Source organism: Lontra canadensis, unplaced genomic scaffold (assembly GCF_010015895.1).
Source record: "Lontra canadensis isolate GAN:19392208 unplaced genomic scaffold, GSC_riverotter_1.0 scaffold1, whole genome shotgun sequence".
Classification (NCBI taxonomy): Eukaryota; Metazoa; Chordata; class Mammalia; order Carnivora; family Mustelidae; genus Lontra; species Lontra canadensis.
This window is the reverse complement of record NW_022630995.1, coordinates 97,801,226-97,815,621: the sequence shown is the minus strand read 5'-3', so window position 1 is coordinate 97,815,621 and position 14,396 is coordinate 97,801,226. Positions and strand designations below refer to the sequence as shown.

At 38.4% G+C, this 14,396-nt stretch overlaps 1 protein-coding gene across 6 annotated transcripts in view; it reads left to right on the top strand.

The window, feature by feature from the left end:
- Positions 1–14,396, top strand: part of SEC24B (SEC24 homolog B, COPII coat complex component) — an 89,248-nt gene that overhangs the window by 5,357 nt on the left and 69,495 nt on the right. The window contains exon 1 of one of the 6 annotated variants that reach the window (XM_032860040.1): positions 6,520–6,523. The exons of the other annotated variants lie outside the window; for them this stretch is intronic. The gene's annotated coding sequence lies outside the window, so the exon portion shown is untranslated. Of the gene's footprint in view, positions 1–6,519; positions 6,524–14,396 lie in introns of those variants that run through there. 6 annotated transcript variants of the gene reach the window in all.

Below are 14,396 nucleotides of genomic sequence, written 5' to 3'. Positions count from 1 at the left end.
AGCCCTTCCTCCCTCCAACAGATCTGCTGTTGGAAGGTTCCCTCTAATGGCCATCTACCTCAGCTAGCTGGCTTGTGGGAAGGTGGATTTAATTGGTTTCAAGTTTTCTAAAATTCTGTGCTGGAAGGTGCTTGTAATAGGAGCCAAGGAAAAGCAGGATGAGGTAGGGAAGCGAGAGGGAGTAGTAAAATGCCTCGCCTAAGCCAATGGCCAAGTTGTAGCTTGCTTGTTGTTCCTAGTATTTCTGAGAAACAGGTATTGTGAAATGAGCTTTGGAACCTGCAATGCCTGGCCTTTTCACTACTTACCAACTCTTTGAATCTGTATATATTAATGACCTTGCATGTCCTTATTTGTAAAATGATGATAGTGCTACTTCACAGGGTTGTTGTAAGAATCATGTAAGATTACGTAGAGAAAAGCAAAGTACTTGGCATGTAGTGGGTTCTCAACCAGTATCTGTTTTCTTTTGGTCCCGTTACTCTTTTTTTTTTTTTAAGATTTTATTTATTTATTTGACAGAGCGAGAGAGATCACAAGTAGGCAGAGAGGCAGGCAGAGAGAGAGGGGGAAGCAGGCTCCCCACTGAGCAGAGAGCCTGATGCGGGGCTTGATCCCAGGACCCTGAGGTCATGACCTGAGCCGAAGGCAGAGGCTTAACCCACTGAGCCACCCAGGCACCCCAGTCCCGTTACTCTTAACACTCTTTATTAAAGCAGCCAAAGAGGAGAACTGATGGACTTAATGCAGTGAGATTTCATCCAAATGGTCATATAGACTGTCTGGCTCTGTCTGCCAGCAGTGACTGGGACAGTTAGTTTTGTAGCTATTAGTCTTCCATTAGAAAAGAATAATCCAGGGTATCCAGATGTGATTGGAATTCCTCATTTTAAAAAAAGATTTATTTTAGAGAGAGAACACGTGGAAGTGAGGCGGGGCAGAGGGAGAAAGAGAGAGAGAATCTTCAAGCAGGCTCCCCACTGAGCACTGAGCCTGATGTGGGGCTCCATCCCAGGACCCTGAGATCATGACCTGAGCCGAAATCAAGAGTCAGATGCTCAACTGACTGAGCCACCCAGGCACCCTAGGAATTCCTCATTTTTAAAATCACTAAGGGGCACCTGGGTGGCTCAGTGGGTTGGTTAAGCCTCTGTCTTCAGCTCAGGTCATGATCTCAGGGTCCCGGGATCATGAGTCCCGCATCAGACTGTCTGCTCAGCAGGGAGCCTGCTTCCCCCCTTCTCTCTCTCTGCCTGCCTCTCTGCCTACTTGTGATCTCTCTCTCTCAAATAAATAAACTCTTTTTAAAAAAATAAAAATAAAATCACTAGGGTTGTGGTGGTCATATATTTTTTATGCTTGTAAAAAATGTATATTTTAACAACATTACTGATACTTTATTGCCAGGGGTCCTATATCCAAAATATTGAGTAATCAGTACTGCGTGTACTGATGACTGAATGGATACCAGCCTTGACACTAGAACAGGATTCTGTAAGCCTGTAATGTTCCAGGCTTTAGTCTTTTAATTAGCTGGATCATGAGGAGGTCTTGCAGGTCTGGGGCAAGGGACCAGCTTTGTGGGGTATAACAGGAAAGCAGGATCAGGGCTGTGTGACTATTTACTGGTGGCATTCTTTAACAAGAATGATTGTTAAAATGCATAGTAGCTGGATATTGACCTATTTCTTGGTAGTTCAGTGATGAATAAATTATGTTCTTGTATCTGATTCTGCCTCTCCAGGTTAGTATGAATGGGTCTCTGTAGGATAGAGGATCTTATACTTTGCTGACCTTGATGTTCTTCTTAAGGTGCTGAAAAAAAAAGCTTTAATCTGACTTAAAAAATATTGAAATGTGATTCAAGAAAAGACTAATGAAACAAATATTCTTGATATTAAAAATGTTACTTCTGGGACGCCTGGGTGGCTCAGTGGGTTAAGCCTCTGCCTTCAGCTCGGGTCATGATCCCAGGGTCCTGGGATCGAGCCCTGCATCGGTCTCTCTGCTCGGTGGGGAGCCTGCTTCCCTCTCTCTCTCTGCCAGTCTCTCTGCCTACTTGTGATTTCTCTCTCTTTGTCAAATAAATAAGTAAAATCTTTTAAAAAAATGTTACTTCTCTGACAAGGGAGAAGATGAAGAAACTCATTTAAGGAGAGCTTATGATTAATTTTTTTTATAAATGTATAGTGACTAGATATTCCATAAAATATTTACCTTGTAAATTTGGATTTTCATGTCTGGCTTGCTTACAGCAAGAATAGAATAAATTTTTCTTTGGTGGGAATCTAGTCTCTAGAAAGAGATTATGTCCCTGAGGCAGATATATCCTTTGGGTAGATCTTATGATAATTTAGTCTTGCCAAGAAGGGCATAGATGTCTAGAGAAAACCAGTTGAGCAGAGAAAGTAGTGAAGAAAGAAAACTCAGCCAGCAGAGAAAGTAGTGAGACCACAGAAGCAGAGGTGGGAGTGATGTGCTTTGAAGATGGAGGAAGGGGACACAAGCCAAGGAATGCAGGTGGCTAACTGATGGTATAAGCCAGGCTGACCAGATAAGTACCTCCATTGAAAGGTATATAGCCTGTTTGTTGAAAATCTTATGTTTACTTCTCAAGTCAAGTTTGGTAACAGTGAGTAGATAATGTGTTAGAATAATGTTTCCTTTTTTATACAGACATACCTCACTTGAGGCTAAGAATGTAGAAGCTTTTCAGAGATTGTATATAATCTGAATTTTTCTGCTTTTCAGTGATTTGTTGATGCTCTTTTTGTGAGTCACTGTTAAGCCATTAGGTGGATGCGGTGACACTTTTTTTTTTTTCACATTTTTATCTCTGAATTTGGGGAGCATCTTAGAATTGGTAATTTTTTTTTTAAGATCTTATTTATTTATTTGTCAGAGAGAGAGAGAGGCAGGCAGAGGGGGAAGCAGGCCCCTGCTGAGCAAGGCATCCGATGTGGGACTCATCCCAGGACCCTGGGATCATGACCTGAGCTGAAGGCAGACGCTTAGCTGACTGTGCCAAACAGGTGTCCCAGAATTGGTGAAATTTTGAAATTGGTTTTACTGAAACTGTACAAGTTATAGTACAGTTTTTTTGAAAAGCTGCCATTGACATCTGATGTGGTGAGGTGAGGAATGGCCCGGTACTATGTTCCCATCCTAATCTTTGAAATCTTTGCAGCTAAGATTAGGAAGTGGGGATATTATCCTGGATCTGGGTGGGCCTGATATAATCACAACAGACCTGATTAGAGGGAATCAGAAGGAGTCAGCCAGCAGAGAAAGTAGTGAGACCACAGAAGCAGAGGTGGGAGTGATGTGCTTTGAAGATGGAGGAAGGGGACACAAGCCAAGGAATGCAGGTGGCCACTAGAAGCTGAAAAAGGCGGGGAGAGGGATTCTCTTCTTGGAGCCTCAGAAGGAACCATCTCTGCCCATGACACTTGGACCTTAGCCCCATGAACTGATTTTGGGCTTCTGACCTCTGGAACTGTAAAATAATAAATTTGTGTTGTTTTAAGCCACTAAATTTATGGTAATTTGTTATAGTAGCAGAATATACCTTGTAGGTTTAAAAAGCAGCATCATCAAAACACCTTAGATATAATGAAATACAATATATTACTATTTTTCTTTTGTTTCAAGTGATGTTCTTTTACTTGAATTAGTAGAGTAAAATGTGTAAAATGCCACAGTAAACAAGTTCAAATGTACAAGAACATGTTTGTTCTTGTACTAGAGTGTAAGTTGCTTTAAGTAGCGGAAGCTCTTAAAGTTTTGTGTTCTTTCTTTTTACTTACCATGTAGTCCTTGTTGATCCATCATGATGAGGGAAATGCCTGATTCAGAAGTATTTTATGATTATTTACTAGACTTTACTAGACTCAGAATATAGGAATGGTTTCCATGGACCAGGCACTATGCTGAGCTTTAGGGATATGATAGAGCTGAGAGCAAACTAGACTTGTTCTTCACTGAGTTTGCAGTCAGACAGTTACAGTAGCATGTGAAAAGTGCTAGCATCGTGGTCCAGGATACTACAGATGCAACATTAAGTAGCCATTCACTTGCCGGGTTAGCAGATGTTTTCTAGAAGCAGAGCTGACCTGAGATCTGAAGAATGAGTAAAAGTTGATCAGATGAAACGGGGAAGAGGGAATTTTTGAAGATTCCAGGTGGGGGGGTGGTTAGAGGTGAACAAACACAGTTTGAGAAAAATTTAGTATGGTCAGAGTGCGCGTGGAACAGTGTTTCTCAGCCTTTTTATACGCAGGGTTACCTTAGTGCTAAAATTTTAGGTGGTGGCATTCTTGAAGGAATTAAACTTTAGACACTTGTATTTTTAAAAAGCGGATTTTAGAAAAGTATCACATGTTTATTTGATCCCCTTCAGAAGGCTTTACAAGGCAACTTAACTGTATTCTGCGCTTACCAACCCCTTTGATGGCCTTTTGAGGTAAAACTCGCATATACTCTTTCCTGATATGTTGTGGCTTCTTTGCTCCCTTCCTGCTAGGTCATCATTCTGTGTCACTTTGACCTAATGATAGGCACCTTTGGTTTAATAAAATTATGTTTTATTTACTGATATCTCTCTCTGTCTCTCTTAAATAAATAAATAAAATCTTTAAGAAAAAAATTCTTAAAAAACATAAAAAGACTGCAATCAAGGCGTCAGCAGGGCTGAATTCCCTCCTCAAAGCTGAGGGAGAGTATCCAGAGAGTATCTGTTTCTTTGCCTTTTCCCACTTTTAGAGGCTGCCCGCATTCCTTGATTCATGGTCCCCTCTTTCTGTCTCCAAAGCCAGCAACATCTGGCGCCGTCTCAGGATCTTCTGTAGTCACACCTCCCTGACTCTCTTCTGCTTTTAAGGACTCTTACAATTACGTTGAGCTCACCTGGATAATCCAGGCTTTTCTCCTGATTTTAAGGTCAGCTGATTAACGATCCTGATAACAGTCTGCTACCTCAGCTCCCTTTGCCATGTAATGTATCATATTCACATGTTCTGTTGAGTAGGACATGGACATTTTGGCGGCGGGGCGGGGGTGAATTATTGTGGCTCCCAATGTCTTACAGACTTATGTTTAAAATTTTGAATATTTTCTTGATGGCAAGAAAAACCATTAGAAAACTTTAAACAGAGAAATAACATGACCAGATTTGCTTTTTAGGAAGATCACTCGGGTTATGTGTGGTGCAATCATTTGTCTAAAAAATAGTGTCATAGAGGGGCGCCTGGGTGGCCCAGTCAGTTAAGTGTCTGCCTTCAGCTTAGGTCATGATCTCGGGGTCCTGGGATCGAGCCCCACATCAGGCTCCCCACTCAGAGGGGAGTCTGCTTCCTTCATCATGCTCCACTCCCTGCCCCAGCTTATGTGTGCACACACTCCCTCTCTCTCTTTCTCAAATGAATAAATAAAATTTTTTAAAAGTTGTGTCAGTTTAGTAAGTCATTGCCAGCACTTTTTTCCGTTTATGCTTTAAAAGCTTATTTTGCAATAATTTTAGATTTGCAGAATTGTTGCAAAGATAGTACAGAAAATGCCTTGTTCTTCACTCAGCTTCCTCTAAGTATTACATCTTCTCATGTCTTAACATCTTACAAAATCATGGTACATTTATCAAAACTAGGAAATTAACATTGCTGAAATACCATTAGCTAAACTATACCATTTCCGCTATTTTTTTTTTCCTGTTCCTGAATACAGTCCAAGATATCTTGTTGCATTTAGTTGTCATGTCTCCTTAGCTTCCTCTGATCTGTGACAGAGCCTTAGTTTTTTGTTTGTCTTTTAGGGCTTTGACAGGACCAGTTATTTTGTAGACAGTTCCTCACTTTGCTGATGCTTTCCCATGATAGGCTGGGTGTATTCTTAAGAATTTATGAATTTTTATGAATTCATGAATTTTTAGGAAGAATAGCACAGAGGTGAAGTGTCCTTATCACATCCTATCATATCAGGGATTATATGTATCTGCTTGTTTTATTACTAGTTTTGTTAATCTCTTGGACACTTGATTGAAGTATCTTAGCTCAGACCTCTATAACAAAATGCCATAGATGGGGCGCCTGGGTGGCTCAGTCATTAAGCATCTCCTTATTATAAGGATACTAATTCCATCATGAGGGTCCTACCCTTGTGACCTGTTCTAAGTCTAATTACTTCCCAGAGGCCCCATCTTAAAACTATCAAATTGGGAGATAGAATTTCAACTTATGAATTTGAGAGGACATATTCAGTCTCTAATAGAGGCTTCCAAGTTCCTCCACTGCAAAATTAATATTTTTTTCCCTACTGTTTGTTAGGAGTAACTTAACTTCAGTCCACATTCAACAGAAGGGGAATTAAGAATTACACTCTTCCTTCTGCAGTTAGGTGTATCAAATAATTTGTAGGTATATGCTGAAATCACAGTAATTCGTAAATATTCTTGGGGAGATACTTTACTATCCTGCTGCTTCTTAAAATTTTATCCACTAATTTTAGCATTCCTCAGTGGCTCGCACCTGCAGTGATTTTTACTATGGAATTCTAATGGTAATTTTCTCTTTTCCTCATTTATTCTACATTTATTATTTGGAATTTTTCCATATTTTTCCGTAAGGAAGATTTGCCCTCTTTTTTTCATTTTAAAATATTTTCAGTCATTTAAATTATTTTGGACTCATGAATATTTACTTTATTCTTTGAATTATAATATAGCACTATCATTATTTATATTTCTTGCTCAAATTGTTACAGTTTTAGCCATTGACATCTCTTTGAGGTTGTCTCCTGTGTTTCTCTGCTGCCACTGTTGTGTTTTTCGACTGCTTCCCTACTTTGTTTTTTTTTTTTTAATTTTTAAATTTTTTTATAAACATAAAATGTATTATTAGCCCCAGGGGTACAGGTCTGTGAATCACCAGGTTTACACACTTCACAGCACTCACCATAGCACATACCCTCCCCAATGTCCATAACCCCACCACCCTCTCCCGACCCCCCTCCCGCCAGCAACCCTTCAGTTTATTTTGTGAGATTAAGAGTCTCTTATGGTTTGTCTCCCTCCTGATCCCATCTTGTTTCATTTATTCTTTTCCTATCCCCCAAGCCCCCCCACTTTGCATCTCCACTTCCTCATATCAGGGAGATCATATGATAGTTGTCATTCTCCGATTGACTTACTTTGCTAAGCATAATACCCTCCAGTTCTATCCACGTTGTCACAAATGGCAAGATTTCATTTCTTTTGATGGCTTCATAGTATCCATTGTATATATATACCACATCTTCTTTCTCCATTCATCTGTTGATGGACATCTAGGTTCTTTCCATAGTTTGGCTATTGTGGACATTGCTGCTATAAACATTCAGGTGCATGTGCCCCTTCGGATCACTACGTTTGTATCTTTAGGGTAAATACCCAGTAGTGCCATTGCTGGGTTGTAGGGTAGCTCTATTTTCAACTGTTTGAGGAACCTCCATGCTGTTTTCCAGAGTGGTTGCACCAGCTTGCATTCCCACCAACAGTGTAGGAGGGTTCCCCTTTCTCTGCATCCTCGCCAGCATCTTGTCATTTCCTGACTTGTTAACTTTAGCCATTCTGATTGTTGTGAGGTGGTAACTCATTGTGGTTTTGATTTGTATTTCCCTGATGCCGAGTGATGTGGAACATTTTTTCATGTGTCTGTTGGCCATCTGGATGTCTTCTTTGCAGAAATGTATGTTCATGTCCTCTGCCCATTTCTTGATTGGATTATTTGTTCTTTGGGTGTTGAGTTTGCTAAGCTCTTTATAGATTTTGGATACTAGCCCTTTATCTGATACGTCATCTGCAAATATCTTCTCCCATTCTCTCAGTTGTCTTTTGGTTTTGTTAACTGTTTCCTTTGCTGTGCAAAAGCTTTTGATCTTGATGAAATCCCAATAGTTCATTTTTGCCCTTGCTTCCCTTGCCTTTGGCAGTGTTGCTAGGACAAGTTGCTATGGCTGAGGTCGAAGAGGTTGCTGCCTGTGTTCTCCTCAAGGATTTGGATGGATTCCTTTCTCACATTGAGGTCCTTCATCCATTTTGAGTCTATTTTCGTGTGTGGTATAAGGAAATGGTCCGGTTTCATTTTTCTGCGTGTGGCTGTCCAGTTTTCCCAACACCATTTGTTGAAGAGGCTGTCTTTTTTCCATTGGACATTCTTTCCTGCTTTGTCGAAGATTAGTTGACCATAGAGTTGAGGGTCTCTTTCTGGGCTCTCTATTCTGTTCCATTGATCTATGTGTCTGTTTTTATGCCAATACCATACTGTCTTGATGATGACAGCTTTGTAATAGAGCTTGAAGTCCGGAATTGTGATGCCACCAACTTTGGCTTTCTTTTTCAATATTCCTTTGGCTAGTTGAGGTCTTTTCTGAATCCATATAAATTTTAGGATTATTTGTTCCTTTCTTTGAAAAAAATGGGTGGGATTTTGATAGGGATTGCATGAAATGTGTAGATTGCTTTAGGTTGCATAGACATTTTCACAGTATTTGTTCTTCCAATCCATGCTTCCCTACTTTCTGACACTTCAAGATAGTCCATTTGTCCTTGCCCTATCCCAGCACCAGAGTCAGTCCTTTGTCCTAGGAGCCCTGGTTCCTTCTTTCAGGGCATGGTATTTAGAAACTGAGAATTGGGCCCTGAAAATATTGTAGCTCCTGGCATATCACTGCCTCAAGGCTTTCTCATTAGACAGAGTCAGGAGATATATATGTATCTACTAAATTATATATGTAAACATCTCCATAATTATATCTACGTCTGTCCCTCTGTGTATATATATTACCTAAACATCCTGCAGTTAGGTTATCCTACATGTAATGCAATTAGACTGATCTATCAGTTTTTATTCTATCTATCCTAGATTATCTTTTTTTTTTTTTTTTAGAAGTTTGTGCATAGTAGCTTCTGGTTTGGTTGATTTTTTTTTTTTTTTGAGATTTTATTCATTCATTTGACAGACAGAGATCACAGAGAAGCAGGCAGAGAGAGAGGAGGAAGCAGGCTCCCTGCCGAGCAGAGAGCCCGATGCAGGGCTTGATTCCAGGACCCCGGGACCATGACCTGAGCCAAAGGCAGAGGCTTTAACCCACTGAGCCATCCAGGCGCCCCCTATCCTAGATTATCTTGACATCCTGGTTGATTTTTTTTTTAACAAAAATTTGCATATAGTACAACTTGCTTGTATTCTTTGTAGTGTGCAGCTCCATGGATTTTGACAAATGCATGCAGTCAAGTATCTACCACCACAGTATCATATAGATCAGTTCTGTTACTATAAAATGGCTTTAACGTAGTCCTGTTGTAATCCTCATCTCTTCCTGCACCAGCCCTGACAACTATTGCTCTGTTTTCCAATTCTGTCATTCTGCTTTTTGAGAATGTCATATAAATGGCATCATAAAATAAGTAGTATTTTAGTTCTTGTTTCTCTCACTGGGTTACATTCATCTGTGCTGTTGCATGAATCAGTTGTCTGTTCCCTTTTATTGCTGTGTACTATTCAGTTGTATGTGTGTACTGGGATTGTGTAACCATCCTCTGTTGTTGAATATCTTGATTGTTTCTTGTTTTTGCTGATTGTGAATAAAGCAGTTGTAAACATTCATGTACTGGTTTTTGTGGGAGCACAAGTTTTTGGCTCACTTAGGTTAAACATGTCGGAGTAGCACTGCTGGGTCAAATGGTAAATACAGTTGATTGTGAACAACACAGGTTTAAACTGCATGAGTCCACTTATGCAGATTTTTTTCGATAAATACAATACAGTACTATAAATGTGTTCTCTTCCTTATGATTTTCTTAGTAACATTTTCTTTTTTATAGCTTACTTTAGTATAGTAATGTACAAAATATATGTTAAGTTTATGTTACTGGTAAGGCTTCTGGTCAGTAGTAGACTATTGGTAGTTAAGTTTTGGGGGAGTCAAAAGTTATACTCAGATCAACTGTGCAGGGTGTTCTTGCTCCTAATCTCTGTGTTGTTTTTTATTTGACAGAGAGAGACACAGCAAGAGAATGAACACAAGCAGGGGGAGTGCGAGAGGGAGAAGCAGGCTTCCGCGCAGCAGGGAGCCCGATGCAGGGCTCAATCTCAGGACCCTGGGATCATGACCCAAGCTGAAGGCAGATACTTAACAACTGAGCCACCAAGGCGCCCCTATATTTAACTTTAATAGAACTTGCCAAACTATTTTCCAAGGTGGCAAAATAGTACTATTTTGCATTCCCTCCAGTAATGAATGAGAGTTCTTGTTGCACCACATCTTTGCCAACATTTGATATTCTGTGATTTTTGGGGGCGGGGTTTAGTTAGTCTAATGGGTGTATAGCAGTATTTCATGGTTTAATTTGCATTCCCTAATGATTAATGATGAGCATCATTGTGTATGTTTATTGTCATCCCTATATCTTCTTTGGTGACTCTATTTTCAGACCTTTTACCAGTTTTTTGGTTGGATTATTATTTCTTAATAAATACTGGATACACATCATTGAGCATGTGATTTGCAAATGTTATCCCCTTGTCTGTAGCTTGTCTTATAATCCTCTTGGTGGTTTTTGTAAATCGAAGGTTTTTAATTTGATAAAGTCACTTTTCTCAATATTTTCTGTTCTTTTTTTTTTTTTTTTTAAGATTTTATTTATTTAGTTGACAGACAGAGATCACAAGTAGGCAGAGAGTCAGGTGAGAGAGAGAAAGAAGCAGGCTCCCTGCTGAGCAGAGAGCCTGCTGCGGGGCTGCATCTCAGGACCCTGGGATCATGACCTGAGCAGAAGGCAGAGGCTTTAACCACTGAGCCACCCAGGCTCCCCAATATTTTCTGTTCTTAATCATGCCTACATAATCTTCTATACTTTCTTCTAGGAGTTTTTAAATTTGACTTTCATAAATAAATAAATAAAATATATATATATATATAAATTTGACTTTCAGATCTATGAGTCATTTTGACTTAAATTTTGCTTAAGACCTGAGATATGTTGAGGCTCATTTTTTGAATATGGACCACAGCAGCAACATTTGTTGGAAATACTATCTTTTCTTCATTGAATTGGCTTGACAGCTTTGTCAAAAATCAGTTGGCTGTATCTTTGTGGCTCTATTTCCAGAGCCCCTTTTTTCTTATGTTCTACTTGTCTGTCCTTTCACTGGTACCACACTTTTTTGGATTATTGTAGCATATAAAGCAAACCTTGAAATTGGGTAATATGAGTCCTCCAACTGTGCTTTTTCAGAGTTGTTGAGATTTTAGTACCTTTGCCTTTCCATAGAAGTTTTAGAATCAGCTTGTTGATATCTATAAAAGAGCCTATTGGTATTTTTATCATGATAACATCAAACTTAAAGATCAAAACTGAGATAATTTATATCTTAATACCAAGTTTTTCAGTCCACAAATACAATATATCATTCCATTTTTTTAAAGAAATCCTTGCTTTCCTCAGTGTTTTGTAGTTTTCAACATATACAGGTCCTTCACATATTTCATTAAATTTATATTTTAAGTACTTTCTTGTGATACTATAAATAGTACTGTTGTTAAAAAATTGTGAATCCTGTTTGTTCGTTATTTAGTGTGAGAAGTGCATTTGACTCTTACATACCGATCTTCTGTCTTGTGACTTTGATATACTCACTTATTAGTTCCAGGCTTTTCTTTTGTGTGTTTTTCTCTTTTTTTTAAAATCCTGTCATTCTGTAAATATCATTTTATTCTTTAATAGTCTGTGTGCCATTTATTTCTTTTTCTTGCCTTACTAAAGTACGTGGTAAATCCTGAACTTTGTTGAGTAGGGGAGTGGCTTTTATTTTTTTACTGTGAGTGTGTGGTAGTGAAGAATATGGTAATTACTAGTGTTGCTTAGTGCCATTGCTTCAGTTTATGCCACAGGACCAGCGTGTTACCCGTCATTGCTTTTGTGCCATTAGTACAAATGTCACCACAGTGAAGAAGGCAGATATTTTAATATTGTTATGAAAGTAGTTTTTAACCTGTGGATCCCCCAGGAGTCTCCAGTATTACCAGGGTTCTAGGTACTACATTTTGAGAATTGCTGTTCTATATCCTTACTGTATGCATTTCCTAGGTCGGCTGTAACAAAGTACTCCAAACTGGGTAGCCTAAAATAACAGAAATTTATTCTCTTCTGGTTCTGGAGACTAGAAGTCTGCAGTTAAGGTGTTTGGCAGGGCCACATTCTCTCTTTAAGGGAGAATCTTTTTTTTGCCTCTTCCAGCTTTTGGTTGGCTGTTGGCATTCCCTATATTTTGGCCACATCAATCTGCTTTATCCTCTCATTGCCTTTTCTTTGGTGTGTAGGTCTTCTCTTTATGTGCATCTTACAAAGATATATGTGATGGCATTTAGGACCCACTCAGATAATCTCACGATCCTTAACTTAGTTGTGTGTCTTCTGTCATAAAAGATAATATTGGTCCTTTCCCATATAAAAGCATTTTTACACATTCTGGGGATTAGGATGTGGATGTATCTTTTGGGAGGCTGCTGTTCAACCTACTACCCTTATTCATTACATAAATGTTAGACTGCTTCCATTTATACACACCATTTTATACACACTGATATTCTCCTGTTTATATTTTTCTGTCTTAATAGTTATATTCAGTAGGAACTTAATAGCTTACACATGTAATTTTAGATAGCAAAAAGAAGTAAAATCAATTTTGATTTATCCAATTATCACAATATATAAAACATCATTTTAACATGTATTCAATATTAAAAAATTACTGAGATATGTTAGTTTTTTCACTCAATTCAGATTAGCTATAGTCTAGTACATAATAGCCACGTGTCACTGGTGGCTGCCATATTGGATAGTGCAGGTCTATAGCACATGTGTATGATTCCAGGTGTTTTTACCTCTTGTGATAGATCCAGTTTTCAGCACTTAGTTGTTGTTGTTTTTTTTCCTTTCATTCTTTCCTAGTGTACCTGATTCAATTTGTTAATATTTTCTTTATGCTTTATAGCTCCCAAGTAATATATTCTAGGAAGGAACTATTTTTCTAATAGAATAGGATAACTTAGTGCATTCTCTACATATGTACACATACTATGTTTAACTTATTTGAAGATAATACTTTCTTATGTAAGACTTACTGAAACTATGATGTCTGGACTTTTAAGAATATAATGCATTTTTATGTTAGGTAAAGGTGGATGTTTTTCAGTTTTAGAATCTGGAGTCTGAACCTTTTTTTAAAAAAAAGATTTTATTTGTCAGAGAGAGAGAGAGTACACAATTAGGGGGAGTGGCAGGCAGAGGGAGAAGCAAACTCCCTGCTGAGCAAGGAGCCCAATGCAGGACTTAATTCCAGGACCCTGGGATCATGACCTGAGCCAAAGGCAGGCACTTAAGTGACTGAGCCACCTAGGTGTCCTTGGATTCTAACTTTTAAAAAAAGTAGTTAGTTACTGCTTTCAGTTACTATTGCTACATAATAAATTATTCCAAAATTTTATAGTTGAAAACAAGTATTTTATTATGCTCACAGATTCTGTTGATCAGGAATTTGCACAGGGCAGTACCAAGATGGCTTTTCTCTGTTCTCTGATGTCTAGGGCCTCAGCTTCGCAGACTCAGAGGTGTTTTGATGGCTAATGACTTAAAATCTCCAAACTTCAAACCTGAGTGCCTAAAGGTGACCTCTCCATGTGGTTTGACTTCCCCAAACCATGGTAGCTGTGGAATAATTGGGACTTCCTACATATCTAGCTGCTCAGGGATCCACATGCAAATGTTCCATCAAACAACATAGAAACTGAATTTTCTCTGACCAAGCAGGGAAATCACATAGCTTTGCTTCTGCCAGTCTTTCTTGGTGGAGCTGTGATAAGCCTGCACAAATTCAGGGGAAGTAGACAGATTTCACCCTTTAGTCCCCACAGTATCAAAGAATTTGGAGACCGTGTTTTAAAACTGCCACAGTTACTGAGGGAATTATAGGAAATACAGGCAAATGAAACTGCTAATACTAATGAAATGTCCATGATTTATAGATTGTGTTAAAAATAAAAGAGCATAAGTTTATATGACTTATGTATTTATAATATTTGTCAGGCTTGGTTTTAGTATATGCAGAAGAAATAAAACTTTAATATTAGTTTTGGTATTATACCATAATAAAATTAGGAGAGTTATTGAATACATTTTAAAGTTGAAGAAAATGTGTTGCTTGTTAGGTCACAGTAAGACAAAATTTTTAAAAATATTTTTACATATCCTAGATACCATTTTCTTTTCATTTAAGCTGATCCTTATGTTTTTTTTTTTAAAGTAGAAGCTTTTGAAAGTTGATTTAAAATATTTGAAAGGAAATATTTTTCTTCCAAAGAAATCT